A 21,576-nucleotide genomic window follows, 5' to 3' on the forward strand; every position below is an offset into this window, starting at 1 on the left:
GTCACTGTACAGGAGAGCATTTGCAGTCTGTCCAAATGCACATCAACAAATTAAAAGACTGATAAGGAAGTAAGTCTGATAATGGAGGTGGTTGTGCAGTTGACAAAAAATATATGTACTTTCCTGACTTCTTCAGGCTATACTGTAGTTTCATTGGGTTTCTCAGGGTGTCTGATAGTGATAATTATAATATGATACTTTGCTGATCCCCTTTGGGAAATTCTGTTTTCACTATATACAGAATGTGTGTGTGGGGGGGGGGTGCAGGATTATCAAGCGCTCGTGGAAACTGTCCTCCTGGTGAAAAATACCAAGCTTGTGTTGTTTTCCGCCTATGGAAGCAGTTTTTACGACATATACTTTGGTTTTAATGTAGGGCCTCTTGCCGTAGATTTTCTGTCCAACTCTTAGCTAGAAAACATGTGAGAATAATGCTGAATGGATGGCTGCACAGTGTTAAAACAGGCTTTGGGGTGTTTGAAAGTAGAAACTCTCCTATATATTGTGTAGAAGGTTACATAGGGGATTTGAGAAACAAACAATCTGCACCGTGATCATTTACTTGGAGGCCTTGTTAGGCTGGTGAGGGTGTTGCTGACTGATCTTTGCACCAGTACCACCATAAGCTTGACATTAATGGTTAATTTTCTGGGTGAGTCAAAAGGTTTTTTGCTATCAATGAAATAATTTGAAACCTTCTATTTTGAAAAGCTCCTGCATGTAAAATCCTGTCTGTAATCTACTGTTGTCTATACTTTCGCTTCTATTTTCTATCAATATTCTGAACTGTCTCTTTAGCTCTGTGTACTGAGAACGCTGAGCTACTTTCACCTTACAGCTACTGTGGTGTGCAAATGAAGTGTCTGGTTTGCTTCAGATGTGTCTGAGTTTGTTTGGAGTGTTTATTTTGGAGAGGCTGAAATTTCTTTTAAAAAAGGACATTTTCAGTGTTCAATCTTTTCACTCTTAAAGCTGACTTCAAAAGTGGATCATTCCCCCCAAAATCTCCCTGTACTAATGTCCAGCTTCAAAAAAATTAACATGTTCCTATTGGTTTAACCTTCTAAGATGAAAATCTTCATAAGTGGTAATCTTAACCATATGCTATGCTATTTTACAGCATGACAAAATGACTTTAAAAAATGTGGCTATTTTTTCAATCTTCTCATTGAGAATTATTATTTTCACTGATTCACTGATTGCCATAACACTGTTCGGTCTTAAGGTTTCACAAGACATCAACTACATATGCACAACCTAACCTGGACATCTTTGGCTCATCAATTCATATTCACGTTAGCAACTGGACTTCTTAATGTTTCTTGAAGACGTTTCACCTCTCATCCGAGAAGCTCATCAGTTCTAAGACCAAATGGTGGAGAATCTGAGATTTTAAGCCCCAGTGGGAGTTGTCCCTTAAGGTCGTTGTTGACAGACTACTGATCATGTGTCTCGTCACATGAGCCAAGGTGTCAAAAAACATGGGGGTCATTATCAGCACAGGTTTTGGATGAAAGCATGGGTGCGCCACTCCATCATGTGACCTATTGCAAGATGTGATTGTGGGTTGAGGTGCCTGGGAAGGGATCTCTGTACTAGTAAAGTATATGTTTATTATAATAACAAGTAATGAACAGGTAAACTCCTGGCTCTAAATTAACTGTAGGTGTAAATCTGAGTGTGAATGTCACAGTCGACCTCTGTCTATTTGTGGTTCAGTATTCACTCCAGGGTAGAAACTCTGTGTTGGATAAGTGGAAGAAAACGGAGGGGTGGATAGATGGAGAAATAATGTATTGTGCCAAAGTGCAACACCAGTTCTGCGGAACAACACAATGGGTTTGAATGTTTTGGCTATCAGTGTATATAGTGCTGAGTGCACTCAGAGTATACACTGTGTACTTGGCAGTTTCATCACATGCACTGAGGGCAAATGTCAAATTCTCTTTAAAACTGACTTGAATTTTATATGAAGGCTCTTCAATGGTGTGAGAGGATCTCTCAGTATGACCGAAGACATTCCAGCAGTTTGCACGTAAAAACTTCACAGTTTCCAAGGTAGTGCATCAAGTAAAGGATGGGGATGCAGAGTAAAATGTTCTCAACATGACGAGGCAACATTACACACAAGACAATCTTGCCACCTGGACCACCCACCAGATTTGGCTCCCTACTACTTCCAGCTCCCGGAAATAAAAATCAAGTCGAAGGATCTGGAGAAGATCCAACAGTCATAACAGGGGTCCAAGTACAATGAGAAATAATGGGAGCTCCACTGAGAAATCTAAAAATAGCAACCACTCATAAGATTGCTCAAACGTGAGATTGGCCAAATTTAAATATATATACAGAGGATGAATGTTCAGATAAGGGTAAGGACAGCCAGCAATTTTCTCATTAAAAGCCAGCTTGGCATCAAAAGAATTCTGAAGCTGTTATTATAATGTACATTATGCTGCTTTAAAATGGTTACAATTTATGTAAAAGAAAATATCAACACAGCTGGTCAAAACAGGTGAATAACCACACTCATCTGCCATGAAGTATTTGCTATTGTTATTTGTCCTGATAGCATGCTTGAGTACAAAAGACCGCAACCTTAAAATTCCTACGAGGCAATGGTATGGTGTACATTTTAGGACATCGTCAGGTCTCAAGAAAAAAAATTTCAGTTATCAGACAAAAAAATGTCAGGTCTCAGTTCTCAAGAAAAAAGTTGTCAGGTATCAGACAAAAAATTGTCAGGTCTCAGTTCTCAAGAAAAAAGTTGTCAGGTCTCAGACAAAAAATTGTCAGGTCTCAGTTCTCAAGAAAAAAGTTGTCAGGTATCAGACAAAAAAATGTCAGGTCTCAGTTCTCAAGAAAAAAGTTGTCAGGTATCAGACAAGAAAAAACATTGGACATTGGAATGCCCAGTGCAGTAGCAAATCGCTCGTGCTTCACTGCACAAGCTGGACCCACAGAGTCTGCTAAGGTTTGTCACTGCCATATTACATATGATATTTATATAAACCCATTTAGAGTGAGGTCCATGTAAATTTACCACTCTCTATTTGTTTATCTTCTGACAGCGTAAGATTACAAGTGTAGCCTGGGAAATGGTTAGCCACACAGGACACAATTACTGGGGTTCTTAATGTGCAGTTTTATTGTCAATGACGACTGAATAAACCAAAAGAATGTCCTTTGACCTTTACTTTTGTCAAACAGCGGCCATATGGACTTGTACTGAACATCGACAGCATGAGGGGTAACGTGGCAAAGTAACAGAATAACCGATTAAACAAAGATGTGCCAATACAATACGAGGAATAAAATAAATGAAATGAAATACAAAACACAAAAATACGGCAGTGGCCTCTGTCTGTGCAGAACAAAATACAAAGAACTAAATCACACAAGGCTCCTTTAAAAAAATGTGGAAGTGTTACATACATTTTTATAAACACTTACATTCCACAGAAATCTCTGCTCACTTGCAATACTGGAGCACACAGACGATCTCGCAACTTATCCCTTGCATGGAGAAAATGGCCGCTCCACGCTGCACATACAGGTCCTTTGCATCATACATTTAAGAAATACATCATCTTGTTAAAATACTGACGTTTTGCCACTGCACTACAATTATAACAATATGTTTCAATGAGTTATGTGCATATTTAACAATTCCTTACCAACAATTTAACTCCTTCACAACATTCCCGTTCCACATCCACAACAAAAAGAAAAGTAATCAGGAAGTCTCAAGATGCATTTCTTGTTAAGTTCTTTTTGGAAAACTGCAGTTAACCCTTAAGCACTGCCCCCCACCCCACCCCCCACCCCCCCCACCCCCACCCCGTGACCACAATATGCAACTGCACAAACCTATAAAATTAACAGCTTCAAGTGCACACAACATGCAGATAACCAAAGAAATAGCACAAGCAATAACATTAAATTACCCAATAACATTCTTGTCTTACCATACATGGAAACAAAGAAACAACATTTTAAGACCCCTCTTTGAACCTTAAATGGATATTTGGTTAACTGAAATGGAAAATATTATTATTAATTTACCACTCAGCTACACAAGTGTGCTCCAAAGCTTCATTTGCCTGTTAGACGTGGGAATGCTGCAGACCATCATGGAGTGTACGGTCCATCAAGCCCACAGAATAGAGCCGGACTGGAATTTGTCAGTTCATGAATTGATGGCATTCATTTCAATCCTGTTTGTAAGAGCAATCATGTGTCCTGTTGGTGCCATTGTGGATTGCTGGTCAGAAAGATTTCTGGTGCCAGTAATCAAAGAGACAATGCCCCGAGATAGATTCATTTCAATTATGCAACACCTTCGATTTGATGCCAAGGACACGCAGGCAGAACGGGTGAAAACAGATAAATTTGCGGTGATCTCCGACATCTGGACACGCTTCAACAAGAACTGTGCTAAGAGTTTCACTCCAGGAGAACACATGACCATAGATGAACAGCTGTTCCCTACCAAGGTTCATTGTCCATTCACACAGTATATCGCAACCAAGCCAGACAAATTTGGGATCAAGTTCTGGATGGCCACGGACTTGGACACCAAATATGTCTGCAGTGCATCTCCTTACTTGGGAAAAGACCCCAGTCATCAGAAGGGAGAGAGGCTGGCAGAGAACGTGGTCATGAAACTGATGGAGCCGTTTTTGGATGATGGGAGAAACGTCACAACAGACAATTTCTTTACTTCACTGTCACTGTCGCACAGACTGCTGCAGCGCAAAACGCCGTTATGGGGCACGGTGAATAAAGTCTGGCGTGAACTTACTCAACTTGTGTGGATGTATTCCATAAGAGCAGCAACACGCAGGTGGTCAGTAGCAGTTTTCAACAATATGCTGGACCTGGCGGCGGTGAATGCCTACATTTTGTACAAGGCATGTACAGGGTGGACAGGCAAAAGAAGATTGTTTCTGAGTCTTCTAGCTCAGGAACTTCGTTGCTGATTCATGTAGCACAAGGAAATATTAGCACAGACGCAGGCTGTTGAAGCTGCTGCAGCTGCTGTGCCAGGGACTGTAAAGACAACGCAGTGCCAGCGGAGTTTACGCAAATTTGCGCAGGGCTAGTAAATCTAGTAGTAGGGATTCGCACCAGGGAAAAAAAGGCTCAGTAATTCTAGTGTTAAGGTGTGAAACAGCTGTGTACTGCCTTTTGTTCCTGGAGAAGGTATTTAACTGCGAGCCATGCTAGGCTCAGGAAGACTCTGCTGTTGTTTCCAACTAGTTGTTTCCAACTAGCGGGAGAAGGTGGTACAACAGCTCCCCTAGGGTGGACACACACACACAAAATTAGCAGAATTGTTGATAAAAATAAGCAATAAAATAGGAAGAGGGTTTGGTGTTTTTCAACGTAGGGCAACTACAATCTCTCTGGGTTTTAAGAAAGGGGAGATCAGAACCAGAGAGGGGAGATGTGTTGTTTAAGCAATGAGAAGAATGATCAAAATGTCTCAGTGTGTCACTTGCAGGTGAAGAGCAGACCTGGATCAATTTTCCACGTGCAGCAGTCGGAAGAAAATTATAGGTTAACACCATTAGAAACACTCAAGCCAGGTTTTGGCTGAATTATTTTACAGCTTAACTTACATGTGTTTGTCACCCTGAGAACACAAGCTCCAAGAATCTCTCCCTGAAGACAAGAAATGAAGTTCCAGAACAACGAGATGGATCTCAAGAGCTCACAGCAGCATCCTGAGCAGTGAAGAAAAGGTCCAGCAAATAAAAAATGGGGACTGACTGGACTGACAAAAGCTTGACTGACTTGACACCAGTATGCAAGATTGCACCTCCACCTACACAGTGACAAAAGGGTGGATGTATGTATGTATGTATGTATGTTTCCTTTTACAGGAGCAGAAAGATGACAGCAACATGTTGCATGGGCTTTTGGGCCGTGCTGACTTAACCTTTTAATTGCCACTTTCTGTGTCTTTGTGAATTTACCAGAAGTGTGTTATTCATGACCTTGTATTGTTTACAATGCAAATGTCACTGTGAGAAAGTGTGCATACAGATGCGCTGCGCTAACATCTACATCACTTTTTCCACAGCAAAGGGTTAATCGTGGGATCTAATCACATGATTTACAGCAGGACACACCGCTGGCTAATGTTTTTTTCTTATGGCAGGGTTACAGGGCCTGGAGTGAAGCTACTCCAGGGGAGCAGTGTTGCCAACTTAGCGACTTTGTCGCTATATTTAGCGAGTTTTCAGACCCCTTAGTGACTTTTTTTCGCTAAAAAAAGACGTGAAAGCGCGTATCGCTTTTACTCTCAACAAGCAGCGGGTGCTGTAACGCAGTCAGTTCTTCTTTTACTCTTGTACTCTTATGCTGTTTTGTGGACCACAAGGTTTAAAACTACTTATAAACACACACACACACACACACACACAAAGTAACTCCACCAGAGTGCCTATTTCGGGTCACTTGCCGGTCCAAGCCCGGGTAAAGGAGCAGGGTTGGAATTGTGACATTAAAAAAAACAATAATTGCTAAAAGAAATTTAATTTGTAGTTCTAAATAAACTCTAAATGCATTTAGGACGTTTTTTACTCACTTTATGTCTCTTCCACAATGTTATTTCTCTCTCCAACAACATAGGTTACAATTAGATTAGCATGATCAATTATGCAAATTAGGCGATGACGTCATTTAGCAACTTCTAGCGACTTTTAGGACAACCAATAGCGATTTTCCTTACTGAGGAGTTGGCAACACTGCAGGGGAGAGGCCCTGGGAATTTTTAAGAGACAATACACAACTTTATTGTGCGTGTCTAATTGACATAAGCTGACATAGGGCAAAAGAGGGTTTTCCGGGGAAGCTTTCATTTTTAGATTGCAGAGACCGTGACATGAGGGATATGGAAGGATTGACTGAGGCGCAGATGCAGACCATGACCAGGAGAGAAGGCTTCAAGAGGACCAGTGAGAAGCAGGGACCATCTCCAGGACAACTGACAAACAACAGTGGACTGCACCACTGGGCTTCCAGGAGATTTTGAACAGCAAAATCTTAAAATAAAGTGAAAGAGATTCGGCGTTGACGTTGAGGAAGACAACTAAGGTGTACGACATGCTCTGCCTTAAACCGTCGGCGGCGTTGGAACAGAAACTGAGGAATGAAGAGAGCGTACCAAGCTCCAAAGGTGACAGCGCAGAGGGAGACCAGCGTTGGAATTATGACTCTGTAAATGGCACAGACACCAGGAGCCATTACCGTGACTGGGAATGTCAACCTAATGCTGTTTCACTTTGCCATGCAAAGTACTTTGACACTGTGGAGAAGGCCCATTTGCATGTGAGAGCTTAGATTGTATGGAATATTAAAGATGAACAAAGGGTGATGGGAGAACAGTGAAGTGAGGATACACAGTGTGAAACTCCTTTAAGTGTACAATAATGTTGATGTGATATACAGAATGTCAAGAGAGAAATTCTGGTATTAATGTGATTCATTGATTTAAGAATCAAAGGGTGGGATTGTATAGGAATTTCTTTTACTTATGTATTAATCACATTATTTTATTGTATGATACCTTGGGCCACTGGATTTTAACATGTCTCACACTCATACAGTAAGACAATTGGTGGGGGTCTAGTAAGGAAGTTGGGGGAAGCAGACAACTCCACAGGAAGAATCTTTTGTCTCTTTGAGGACTCTGGGAGGTAGCAAGGGAGTGTGAACCTTAAGGTGTGAAACAGCTGTGTACTTCCTTTTGTTCCTGGAGAAGGTATTTAACTGAGAGCCATACTAGGCTCAGGGAGACTCTGCTGACCGTCTGTCAAGCGGTCATGCAGGGACTTCATCAAGCTTGGTTGTCTGTTCTTTGTGTGTTTTGATTAAAGAATGTTAGCTTCCGCTCACCGCTCGTCTGCAGGCTTTATTTAAATGGAAATTGTCCACATCAGGCAAAAAGAAAGCTTTTTGCTAAAAAAAAGATTTAGAGCAGAAGTTTTTTTGCACTGCATTTTAAAATGAAAACATCTTGCATTTATTTACAATTAAAGACACAGAGCAGAAAGTGTGTTACTGTTTTACATCCACAGACACACAACAAAAGAAGCAGGCAACATGAGGTCAAGTTATGGCAATTTTATTTTTGTATTTCAGTACATGTATTTAGATTAGAGTTTTTAAAAAACAAACAAACGTCCCAAGAAGAAGGATGAGGTGAAAGAAAGGTGGAGAGAAGAGGAAGGAGGAAGAAACTATTGATCTCCTCAAACTCGATGCTGCTGGGTCAGTTCTTTCTCAGCAGTCTGCTCCAGAATCCCCTCCTGTCCTCGGCTTTCTTTTCTTTTTCTTTTGCCTTCAGTTCTTTTAAGGTTTTGTTGAGCTGCTCCTCGGCATCTTTAAATTTTTCTTTCAGCTGCTGTTTGGCGAGTTTCACTTTCTGTTTGAGGAGCTCTTTAGCTTCCTTTCTGTGCTTTCGTATTTCTTTAAGTGCGTCTTTGCAGTCTTTCTTGGTCACCGCAGAGCCGGTCATTTCTTCCTTGAATACCTTCACCTCAATTTTCTCTTCTGCAAGTTCTTCTTGCACTTTCATCAGTTCCTTCTTCATGTTTTTAGTGTAACTCTTTGTATCTTCCATTTCTTTCTTTGCTTCCTGTATTTTAATTTTCTCTTCCTCCAACACTTTTTGAGCTTCCAACAACTATTTCATCAAATTTTCAATCTCATTTTCTGCCTCATGTTTACGTTTTTTCTCCTCTTCAAGTTGTTGCTTTACATACAGTAATTCCTTCCTTAGTGTTTCAGCTTCAGCCATTACATTTGCAGCTTCTTGTGTTGCCAACTGCATTTTCCTTTTTTCCTCTTCAAAAGCTTCCTGCACCTCCTGTAATTCCTGAATCACATTTCCTGCCTCCTTCTTTGCAGTTTGATATTTATTTTTGGCTTCTTGTGCTGTGCTTTTCTCTTCCTCCAATGCTTTTTGAGCTTCCAACAGTTCTTTCTTCATGTTTTCATTCTCGTTTTCTGCCTGTTGTTTTCCCATTTTCTCTCCTTTAAGTTTGAGACCCACATGCAGTAATTCCTGCAATACTACTTCAGTTTCAAACTTTGAATTTTTAGCTTCTCCTCTTGATTTTTCTGCCTGTTCTTTTAATTTGACATTTTCAGCCTGTATCATTTAAAATTCTTCTTGCAGGTTAATCAGCTGTACTGAATTGTGAGGTGAAGCACTCGCTGTTACGTTCCCCTGAGGGGTCTAGGCGGTGAGGGGGAAGTAACAAAAGGTGTCCAGGTCAGAAAAAGGAGTCAAGGAGGCAAAAGGGTTAAATTAAAGAGTTTTATTAAAGTAGCTCAACTAAGAGAGACGGACAAGCCGCTATCACCATTTAAGAAAAACAAACAAAACTCAGGCGTTGGTCAATAAAGCAAAGTCAAAAGGAAAGCGCAGCTCACTAGCTGGAAACCACAAACACAGCTCACTAGCTGCAAACACCACAAAACACACACAGCTCACTAGCTGCAAACACCACACAAAATGGCACTCTGGCCCAGAGCTCACCTTTCCCTGGGCTTAAATACTTTTAATTACTGATGTGAGTCAGCTGTGTTACAGGGAAAGGTGGCACCTCAGGCAGAAGAAGTGGTGGGACACGCCCACACAGGCACCTTCAGGAGGAGGCCCTGCTAGGGCCGTAACACTCGCCGATCCTCTTCTCATTCTCCCTCGATTCATTTTGGCCTTTTAACCCTTAAGAACCCAGACCTATTTTTACTTTCATGAAAATTACGGGGGTTGTAAGTTATATCAAATGAATCATATAAAACACATTTCTGAAGGGTTTTTTTGTAATAGCTCCACCCACTGCCCCAGATCTGAAATGTCACATATGCGTCACATTGGGCATACAAGGTACATTTGTTCCATATTTAGAAAGTAATTCTGTAAACACTTTCTTGCTTTTAAAAACAGAATTTCCTTTTTATTTTTAAATTCTTAACATGGGTAATGATGGTAACACTTCTTGGTTTACTTCAACAAGCTTCTTCGAAAAAAAAAAAAAAAAAATCAGCCCCAATCAATCATGCGTTGACAACACAGAGCATGGTGGTTTGCCAGAACAGGTAGAGATACCTCCTCCGTGACTTCATGTGGTACTTGTACCTTGCAATGCAGGCGTCAAGCAGGTCAATACCCCCCATGAATGTGTTGTACTCCTTCACAATGTGTGGCCTTTTGACCTCAACAAATGCCTTGCCCAATTTGCTCCAGCGACGAACTGTATCTTGAGGCTCAGTTGCACAATAGGATGAGATGAGGGTAACAGATTTGTTGTCACACCACTTCACAATAACCATGCTCTCCTCCTTATTCACCCTGGCATCAATAGATCCTCTGCCTCTCTGGGCAAGACTTTTTTCATCTTCAAGCTGACAACCTGCTAAGCGATTACCACGAAGCGTTCCTACAAAGTAGATCTGTTGCTGAAGAAGTGTGAGCACAAGTGGGGCTGAGGAGAAGTTATCAGCAAAAACTTTGTAGTTTTGCTCAGCTGGCAGAGTTTCACACAACTTCACCACAACATCTCCAATCCCAAGTAAAGTCTTCTTCCCAGTACCACCTTGATAAACAACAAAATCATGGAGCATACCAGAGGATGAGCATTGGGCCCAGATTTTCAATCCCCAGGGGTGGGGCTTTCCCTTCACATACTGCCTTATTGGGCTGTGTGTCCCCTTGAAGGGTACCATTTGCTCATCAACAGAGTTGTACTCCTCTGGGATGATATCCAGGCATTGTTTGCGAAACATTTCAAGCCATAGACGGATCTTCCAGCACTTGTCTTCTGCATCTCTGTGTAATAAATCTGTATTGTCAGTGAAATGTAGAGATCCCAACAGGGTTTGAAATCGGTTGCGGGACATGTTATCTGCTACCATAGGACACCTGGTGTCATTTTCCCAGTATGCTCGATTTCCAGGCATTTGGCATAGACCCATCCTCAGATAGAGACCAATGAGTATTTCTAGTTCTTTAACAGTGGTATTTACATTTCTCAGATGGTTGGATTTTTGTACACTGTATAAATTTGTTTGTTCATTAACAACAGCAGCATATCATCTGTGATGACGTTTTTGAAGTACTCCAGTGGAGTGTTTGGCACAGGGTCCCTTGAATGCGGTCTCAGGGGTTTCGAACGTTTTCTTTCTCCAGGAGAATTTTTGTGCTTTGATAGCTGCCTTGGGCTGCCCAGTGTCCATATGGCTTGAATGTGGCTCTGTCTCTAAATCACTTGAATCACAACTGTCTGAATCACTGGATTCACTTGATTCATCACTCTCCACGTCTTTGTGGGGGATGTAATTAGGGTCGTCAGAATCTTCACCTGAGGTACTTTCACATCCCTCATACTCACTGTCCTCTGCAGTGATAAACTCCAGCGCATCTTGAACACTATATTTTTTCTTTTTATCCATTCTACAAAAGAGTGAAAATGATAAAAAAAAAGGGGATAAAAAAAAAAAGGGGGGGGGGGGGGGTAACTGAAAAACACCTCGACAAAGCTAAAGTAAAGTTCCATCACAAATTTAGGTAATTTAATAAATTAGTTATGCTTGGATTTAGTTAAATATGACTGAGTATTAACAACAAAGAATACATTTACTTAAAATAACTGAATGAGCTAAACTGACTAAGCAAGTGATCAGTTTTTGTCTTTTTGTGACAAATATGTCACATCAGTTTAATGTTTAATGACATATTTGTCACAGCGATATTTAACAAACTGATTCTAGATCAAATTGTTTCAGAAATATTACCAAACTAGGTTACAAGTGACCTATGACATCTTATCTAAAGTTTAGAATTTCTGAATGAGTAAAAGCTTACCTTTGCAAAAAGAAAAGAAAGTTTTTAAAATTAGCATAGTGGTCTCATTAGCTAACCAGGTGGACCAAGACTTTGAAAATGGTGTCTTGAACACCCAGAGTGCCTCACTTGTCACATGACTAAACTAGTTTGTGCAGTAGACGTCACTTAGGGACTTTATTAGTTAAAAGTCAAAGTTAAACCATTATAAATAGTTTTTCTCTAAGTGTAAAGGGGCGGTGACACCAGTGTCACTGTGGGTCCTTAAGGGAGGAACCAACGTATTTGTGATGGACCGAGTTGAAAAACAGGAGGAGCCCAGGAATTATTAGAAAAATATAGTTTCCATTTATTTAACCCCCAAAAATTATATTTACAAGACTAATAAATGTTGAGCTCATAAAAGAGGTCAAAGAAACAAAACTGAACTCAGGCAAAGACTGCAAACTTAACAAACCAAATGACTGTGTTACAGCCGAGACCGTTTCAGACGAGTGACAGGACTCAAACGCAAGACGCCGAACAGCTCGTAAGTATATTTTAAGAATAATGTTTAATGTTTACACAAAATATTCATAAACAAAAGGTGAGCGTAGACGTTAAACTAAATAACGATCTGGTCCGGGTCAGAGAGGACAGCTATTCCGGGGATTGGACTGGAAAGCAAGTCACAAAGGGTCCAGGAAAAGGTCGGGGTCACTGTAACAGAATGCAGATGTTCAAACATAGATAAGGAGGCATATGAATATGTTGTTTGGCTCAGAATCCTCCTTCGTACTGCGTACTTGCCAACGGAGGTCGGAGATGACATAGAGGGGTGAGTAGTCCGGGTGTGTAAATCCAAAAACTCCTGGCGTGGAGGCAGAGAGGCAGGTAGGTAATTTTGGTAATAGCCTGAGGGACTGCCAGAAGGTCCAGCATCCAAGTAGAAGCTCTTCGCCAGGGGTTGACAGTTAGGTGTAGCTGAAAAGGGAGGCGCACAAAAAACAAACATACAGTGAGGCAAGGTGATTCAAAAAAACACGTAGGGAATTTATGGTGGTGGCCTGCACTGACTGATGTTTAGCAGAGAATCTGGCGAAGAGAGATTGAGAACGCTGGCCTTATGAATCCCCGGCTAATTACCCACAGATGTAAGCGATCAGCAAAAACACTGAGGCCCCTCCCAGGGGTGGAGACGCCGGCTCGGAGGGAGACACACTGGCACACACCCGGACCATGACAGACTGCCCAAACATACATAATTGACCCAAAACATGAAATGACATACAAGGGTATATATAATGGCTGATCAGACCATTGTGACACATGAGGGGTAACAAACAAAACACAATCATAAACCACAAACGATGCAGTACAATCTAGTTTGTTAATAAACTAAACACTAAAGAAGAAAATCAAAAACCCCATTAAACCCTAAACTCAAATATTTAATTAAATACAAATACTTTGTTTTTAAAGTAAAGAAAACACACATTCCCCCCTTCAGCAGGAAGTGGTGGTGTAGTCCAATTATCTTCCTTTGTATTTAATGGTTTCAAACCCTGGCTACCATCTTTTGTCCAGCAACTCCCAGGGATGATGGCAGGTAAGAAATAAAAAGACAAAGGTTAGTCAGAAAGCAAAGAAATGAAGTAGTATGAATACATAAGTGAACTAAATGTGCGCGCTTACAAATAGAACAAATGTATCCAAACCAATCAATAAAGTTATCGGAAACTAAAATGTATTACTATGTTCAAATGAAGAATGAAAATACAAAAGTTACCAACTTTAGAGTGTGGCCACGGGTTTGGCCATCACAGTATTGTAGAGGAGTGAAGTGAAGTTTTCGATGTTTTCTTCGTCAACTGTCGTTTGTCCTGCACAGAGATGCTGCTGTAGATGTGTCTCTAGCTGTGTCTGGATACAATGAAAAATGCTGTAACTAAGTGCTTGTGTTGCATAGTTCTACAAAACATTCCATTTCATGCATGCTCCGCCCACATGGTAAGGAATGTCAGGTGCTGCATTGCCAAATGCTGCTCCCATTGCCTAGCAATAACAGCTGTTTACTTTTTGGGGTCTGGTTCATTATTTAATAAAGAAAACATGTCCAAGTATTGGGTGCTGAGGCTCAGCGCATATTCTAACCTTGCTGTGTGGGTGGGCAGCTAGAAATCACTGGTGGGCAACATGAGTGAGGAGAAAACTGGAGCAGCCAAGCAGGGAGCTGCAGGTTGCTGGTTTGAGTCTCTGTTCAGATGCTGGTGTCTCCTCTCTCTGAGATGTCTGCAAACAGTCCCAGATAAAACAATAAGGATAATAAACAAACACGTGACTAAAATAACAATTATGACTCTGATGTGTTTCATGTGTAGCAGGATGGCCTCTATACAGCAGTCGCTGCAAGCATCCACATCGGCACACTTACTATTCTTTAAGCAGGCGTGCTGGGGTCCTCCTAAGGAAAGTTTGAAACTTCATTTCTTTCATGCTGTTGAGTAAGAGTAATTTTAAAACTTAGTAGCAGCCGCCATTGTTGGAAACTGGAGTTTGGCTGGGCCGCGCTATGAATTCTGGGATATGGTAGGCCACGAGGGACACACCCGACCCATCCTTCAAATTCGGGGAAAAGGAGGACGCATTTGTCCGCTGCATTCGGAGGAGTCTACGAATTTGGACAGCCTTCGGCGCGTCGCTGTGACGCAATCGGTCTACAAATGCGGCCTCAGGAGGATGCAGCCCATGAATTTGGACACGACCAAAGTTAAACTTACCTTGGCTGTATCCCAATTCAGCATCTGCAGCCTTAAAGGCCGCATTTTAAGGCCAATTACGTCACAGCGACACGACGAAGGCTGTCCCAATTCAAAGGCTGCTCGAAATGCGGTCCTGAAATGCGTCCTTCATTTCATTGAATTTTAAGGATGTGGCGGTGTAGACTTCGTGGCCCAACATATCCCAGCATGCATAGCGCGGCGGTGGGTGTGGATAATTTTGCCAGAAAAAAAAACGGCCGAAGAGGGGTGGCCGAAGAGTAAACTTTTAAAAGTAAGTACTGAATATTGTGTTACTTATTTATGTGCGAATGTTTAATAACGAATAACATTAAAACATTACTGTTGGCCAAATGTAGGCAAAGTTATGTGACATTAGCAATGTTTGTACTAACTTGGTTTTAAAGCCTTTACTTTAAAATATACGCCGTTCAATAGTTGACCTTAATCTTACAGAGAATGTGATGATTTTAAATTAAGCACTGAGACAAATTTAGTAATGCCAACATATTAAAAGAACAATATTTGTCTCTCATATATATAACACAGTTATATATACTGTGTCAAAGAAACCTGTCTTTGAGTGAAGATTTAAGGTGACAGGAAATATAAATAATATAAATAAATGCAGCTTGAATCTTTACTGAAGCTCAGTATTTGAAACAGAGATCATTCACTGCTGTAATAACTAATAATGATTTAAATTATAACTTTAATATTGGCCATATTATATTTACATTACCAAAGTGAGATGACTTTAGTCTCATGAACAACATTAGCTAATTGTTATTTACTAGGTAATCTTAAATGACTGTTCAGTACAGAAGTGAAGCCCAATAATCATGATTTCACAGTCAGCCTCAGATACTTATCAAATCAAAGCTCATGTACAAACAAACAAACAAATGAACAAAAGATTTTCTCCTTCATTTCTGTCAAACAAAGCTGTATGAAACGTTTCCAGCTGTTAGTGTCATGGTTGCTAGGCATCCGGGGCAGCGCGACGGAGGCTAGACCGTCCCATTTCACAAGCCTCTCACTTCCGGCCTATAAGTACGCAGCCCTTGTGGACCGTTAAGGCTGCGCACTTTAAGGCTGCAGACCCTGAATTGGGATACAGCCCTTGTGTCGTTAGGAGCCTGAACCGCAATGACATTACGCTCTCCCACTGTCACACGTTGATGACGTATTTGGAAATCAATTCGGGTGGGACCAGTGTTGCCAACTCCTCAGTAAGGAAAATCGCTATTGGTTGTCCTAAAAGTCGCTAGAAGTCGCTAAATGATGTCATCGCCTAATTTGCATAATTGGTCATGCTAATGTAATTGTAACCTACACTGTTGGAGAGAGAAATAACATCGTGGAAGAGACATAAAGTCAGTAAAAAATGTCTTAAATTCATTTAGAATTCATTTAGAACTACAAATTAAATTTCTTTTAGCAATTATTGTTTTTTTTTTTTTATGTCACAATTCCAACCCTGCTCCTTTATCCGGGCTTGGCCCGGCAAAAGTGACCTGAAACAGGCACTCTGGTGGAGTTATTGTGTGTGTGTGTGTGTGTGTGTGTGTAGTTTTAAACTTTGTGGTCCACAAAACAACATAACAGTAAAAGAAGAACTGACTGCATTACAGTCAGTGCGGAAGCCCTGCCCTGATAGCCGCTGGAGGAGGACTATTCTCCATCTGTGAGCGCTTTGGCACGGGCAAGGTGCCCACCGCAGCACCCGCTGCTTATTGAGAGTAAGAGCGATACACGCTTTCACGTCAAAAGTCGTCATAAATAAGTCTCTAATAACGCCAGAAAAAGTCACCAGATTTGTCGCTAGTCGCGTTTCAGAAAAAAAGTCCCTAAGGTCGTCTGAAAACTCGCTAAATATAGCGACAAAGTCGCTGCAGGAGGAAGATTTTCTCTCTGATACCTTGTGTTCTGATACCTGACAACTTTTTTCTTGAGAACTGAGACCTGACAATTTTTTGTCTGATACCTGACAACTTTTTTCCTGACAACTGAGACCTGACATTTTTTTGTCTGATACCTGACAACTTTTTTCTTGAGAACTGACATTTTTTTGTCTGATACCTGACAACTTTTTTCTTGAGAACTGAGACCTGACATTTTTTGTCCGATAGCTGACAACCTTTTTCCTGACAACTGAGACCTGACAATTTTTGTCTGATACCTGACAACTTTTTTCTTGAGAACTGAGACCTGACAACTTTTTTCTTGAGACCTGACGATGTCCTAAAATGTATACCGTACAATGGGCACAGTTAATTTATGCTGGCCAGCCGATAAACAATGAGTATAAAAACAGCAGCTGTTTTGAGACATTTCATACTGGTTCCTCCCTCGGGGCACGGTTTTATTTGTTCTGTCTGAAGTGTGTGTGCCTTAAAATAGTGTGATCTATGGACCCTACGGTGCAATTCCTGCTGGAGTCGATAGCGTGTTTGTGTTTTGTTTGCTTTTCATGTGATATACAGTGTCTTGCAGTCTTGCAGGTAAAGATCTCTCAGGGCATTAGCAGATCATTCATCATCAGATGGATGGGGGAGGGGGGGGACTCAGATAACAACTGACTCAAATAGGGAGGAAACGGTCCAGTAAGGTAGATAACCTGTTGTCTGAAGATATGCTAACATGCCAGGCAGTTTAAGCTGCCAAAGAAAAAGCATGGAATGATTGCTGCCTCTGCTGCAAAGAAAGTAATTGTATTTGTCCTCACCCAGAGGAAATGAGAGTAAAAATGAGTTCACTCTAAACCTACAAAAATTGCTATTATCTGTCACCATTTAAACGCAATTGTGACAGCGGAAACTTGGTTTCTCTCTTCTCTCACATCTCCCTGAGGCTTTTTGTTATGAGGAATTGTTTCACTGTGATGGTTCAATTTTGCCACATTGAACCTGATCTCGCTAATCGAACATTGTTTGGAACTTTAGTTCTCATCAAACATCTTCTGGTGAAAAGTGAAGCCACCGCCGCTGGCAGGAAGTGCTACAGATTGATTAGCCCCGACCCTTTTGAAGTGCCTCAGGTATGGATGCAGCAGGCAGACACCTTGTTATAATTGTGATGAAGCAGCTGTCCTTGGCAGAGCTGATTTGGGTTACCTCTCTGCTTTGTAACCCTGACAGGCCAAATGAAGAAGCATTCAACTTCTATCCTCGGGCGGCAACCTGGGTTGGGATGTTAAGCAGGTAAACACTAATTAATCACGCCAGATATCGGACAGCTACCCCCTTTAACTGTTTGGGAAGGAGATGGAAGCTTATTTACCTCCACGTCATTAAGTCCAGCAGTCACTTGTGCATCTCAGCCTTGTCTCTCTTGCTCAGTGTCACGCTGTTCAACAAAGATGCAGATCCCTCGCATTTCTGCGTCCTGTCTTTTCCACTCTGTGTTATTTTTTTATTTTTTTGAAACATGCATTAGCGACTCTCCCTCTCACCCTGACTCATCCCCGTTCCCTCGCAAGACTGAGCACTATAAAGTGTGGCAGTGGATCAAGAATTAATGCATTTGCCTTCAGTGAAAGTTGTTCAGAAAAGTATGCTCATTAGGCCTTCCTTTTTACCCTGCACAGAGGCCAGGGGAAGCAGACAGGGCGTTGGGAGGAGATTGGCGGGGTCATTATCTACCCTGTTGCTGCACTCTGGACTTCAAAGTGAAGCTTGGTACAGCTGTCACTGGTGCTCTGCACAGCTCGGACATGGTCTTGACAGCAAGGGCAGGCGCTCCTGGCTACAGCGCGGAGGCCAGAGCTGATGCTGGAGGGTTCATTAAAGCAGGAAGCTTCAATCTCTCAGCACTTCTCTGTTTGTATTCCAGTACAACTGTTTCTTTGTCTTTCACATCCTGTGTTTTTTCTTTCTTTCTTTTTTTTCTCTTTTGTTTCCATGACCTACAGTAACATCACACATTGCTAGAGCTACTAGAAATAGCCAGGTATTAAAATGTAACCTGGAACATCTTGTTCTCTTTGTCTGTCTTCACCTCCTGTATTCCAGTCAAATCCACTGTAGCTTTCATCTGTCAAAGGTTCCTTCTCTTTTTCTTCACCGGGCCCCGTTTTCCCTGCCTCCCCATGCAATATCGCCCTTTACTGGATATATCTTCGCCGCACTGCTCATTTTTTTTGTCCTCGTCCCGCATGCTCCTCAGCTCTTCAATGTCTTTCCCTTAATGACGATAAAACAAGGTAAAGTGCAGGTCTCGACACTGTGTGGAACGAGGATTAATCTACAATAAATGACGGGCCGCTTTGTTAACTACATGTGACAGCACAGAGAAGCATGATTGAGCATACGTTTAGTGAAATTGTGGGTATATGTGTGTGCGCGCCCAGGCTGTTGTCTCCAATGCCTGCTCACACTGCTGTTTAAAGACCTTGTAAACTGGTATATTTACTTCCATAATGTAATATTTTCTGGGGAAACATGTTGTTGATGTATTGCTGTGGAGAGCCTTCTGAACTACGATGCCTGAGGATATCAATTAAACTTCTGATAACCTGCATATCTTTTTTGTTTTTAAACACCAGTAAAAGCAGCTATACAATTTTCCCAGTGGGTCTTTCTAGTGCACAGATTGAGTGATATTTCCATGTTGTTTTGTTTGTTTGTTTTCTCTGAGGTTTAATTCATTTTTCATGATAACCCTGTTCATCTCTTTTTAAAGAAATAAACTAAAATAAAAAGTACAGATTATTTTCTTCTTTAACTGATTAATCAAGACTTGGGAGAACAATTTCATGAAAATAAAACTGACATTTTCTTGTTGCCTTGGGTTTGGGTTAGGGTTTGATCGTCATCAACGACGAAGGTTAATGCGATCATACAAGGTACACTAACAAGATGAAAAGGGAAGGCATGGGAAATCCAGATATTTGACATAAACACAGTGTAAACAGTGCTGCTGTAAATACTGAGTATGATGTTCAGCCTTATGTGCAGCCCTGTGCTCCAACACGGGTTGTATAACATTGAAAACTGCCAAGATTATCTTGTACTGAATAATTGTTTTGTAAAGTAGCAAAGCACATATTTAGAGTCTTAAGTAAAAGTCTTCATCCTACATAAGTCATAGGACAAAAGTCATAGCATCGAGGTACCTAAAGTAAAAGTGGCTACTCTGATGAATCATACACATTTTGTTATGTTGATAGTTGTGTTGATTCATTACTGTGTATAGTTCTTTAACTATTATAACACAGCGTTATACATTAGTAGGTTATTATTCTGGAAATCCACAACTAATGGTTTAAAATGAACAGTACAGTAGGGAAAAGTAGACATGTAGAGCAGCATGACATCACAGTCCTTGAAGGGTACTTCAATACTCGAGTAAACACAAAGCTACATTCTACCACTACTCCTATTTATATGGATTTAAACAGAGCACGATTTGCGCTGTTATGTAGATTTAATGTTTTTTTTACCCGGTTTGCAAGAACTTTCGAAGATGCTAATTTAGCAAGCTGTGCATAAAGACTATGGTAATGGGTACAAAAAGCATGAAATCTGGTAGTGATGGTGTACAGTAGGGTGCTTTTCCACTTGCTTTTCTCAAAGGCCTGATGTGGTGAAAGTTAAGGGCAAAAATGAAGGAGGAGATGCATAATAAGGAGAAGAACAAAGTGTGTCAAAACATTACGATGCCTCAGGTGTGTGTATCATGCATCATGATTGCACTGCCCACAGCAGTGTCACTTAGACAGCATTTGGAAGGAGAACAGTGGGATGAAACAGGGCAAAGAAAACGAAAATGTGATTGTTTTTGCAACCAATAAATGCAAATTAAGTTCAGATTTTATACAAAAAGAACTATGATAAGACTCTTGCTTGACAAATCTATGACATCACCATCCAATATAATGTTTTTGCCACAGCTGAGCTAATTTATCAGCATTGGTAATTACCAAAATCATTTCTGTGTTTCTGCATTTGTTAATCCATTAGTATGCACAAACCCTTTGATCAAATTGATATCTTTAATGCTTTAAATGCGTTAATACATTACAGTTATTTACTTGCATACTACCAGCCTTCTCATTTAACCCTTTAAAGCCGTAATGTTTGCGTAACTATTTTTAAATCCCGGTAGCGCTGCAACCACATGAGCTAGCGCAATATTTCTTTTTTGCATATGAAACCGGAGGAGTTTTACTTACATGTTATGCCATCAGCTTGTCCAAGGTCACGGTTTCCTTCCACATATAGCTTTGCAAAAATTGCATAAAAAGCACTTGCAGCAACAAAAACATAATATTCCAGAAACACACTTTGCCAATCCGATCAGCTGTTCGGAACACTTCCTACGTTGGAATAGACGTCAGCACGAACTATCGCATGTCCGCCATTACCTGCCTGAAACCGGAAGTAGCGTCATTTTCATGGAAATGTAGTTTTTTTTTTTTTTACCTTCAGGGCCTATACAAGCATATACTGGTGTTTTTAAAGGTTATGTTTGACTTTATGACTTTCTGTGTCGTTTCTGGGATGCTTAGAAGTCAAATTGCACTGCTGGAAATAGTTTATTTTGATGCACATGCTGTTTTTTTGCAAATTTCCATCATAATAATTATTTTTTCCTGCAGTATATAAAAATTGGTGTATTTAAAAAATAAAACTATGAAGACACTTAAAATAAATTTCTTGTGGTGGGAAACTATTTTGTGCAACTTTTTTGTATTTACAGTTTTGAGGGATAAGCCTCTTAAATTTCTCTAACTAGAAATATATGTTAAAAAAACAAAAACGATTTTCAATTTTTTTGTAGTTTATTGCACTTTTTTGCAATTTATGTAATTACTATGCACTTAATGCAGACATATTATTAAAGTCTGGGCTATAATGGTTGTATTGATGCATAGCAACTTGAAATGCTCCCAAAAATGGCACTACAGCATGTAAAAATATAATATAAGCTCTGGCGGACTTGGTTCTATGGTAG

General features: G+C 40.7%; 2 long non-coding RNA genes across 2 annotated transcripts; one reads left to right on the top strand and one right to left on the bottom strand.

Annotated features, from left to right (window-relative positions):
- Positions 1-12,185: 12,185 nt before the first annotated feature.
- On the bottom strand, positions 12,186-14,204 carry LOC143413346 (uncharacterized). Its single transcript, XR_013093961.1, has 4 exons — positions 13,994-14,204; positions 12,917-13,762; positions 12,646-12,823; positions 12,186-12,559 (listed from the first exon to the last, which is right to left on the bottom strand). It is a non-coding gene; the product is annotated as an uncharacterized LOC143413346 (long non-coding RNA).
- On the top strand, positions 13,429-19,357 carry LOC101468156 (uncharacterized). The gene is made up of 4 exons (XR_013093960.1): positions 13,429-13,448; positions 17,565-17,659; positions 17,760-17,822; positions 18,209-19,357. It is a non-coding gene; the product is annotated as an uncharacterized LOC101468156 (long non-coding RNA).
- Positions 19,358-21,576: the final 2,219 nt, after the last annotated feature.

Source organism: Maylandia zebra, linkage group LG17, assembly GCF_041146795.1.
Source record: "Maylandia zebra isolate NMK-2024a linkage group LG17, Mzebra_GT3a, whole genome shotgun sequence".
Taxonomy (NCBI): domain Eukaryota; kingdom Metazoa; phylum Chordata; class Actinopteri; order Cichliformes; family Cichlidae; genus Maylandia; species Maylandia zebra.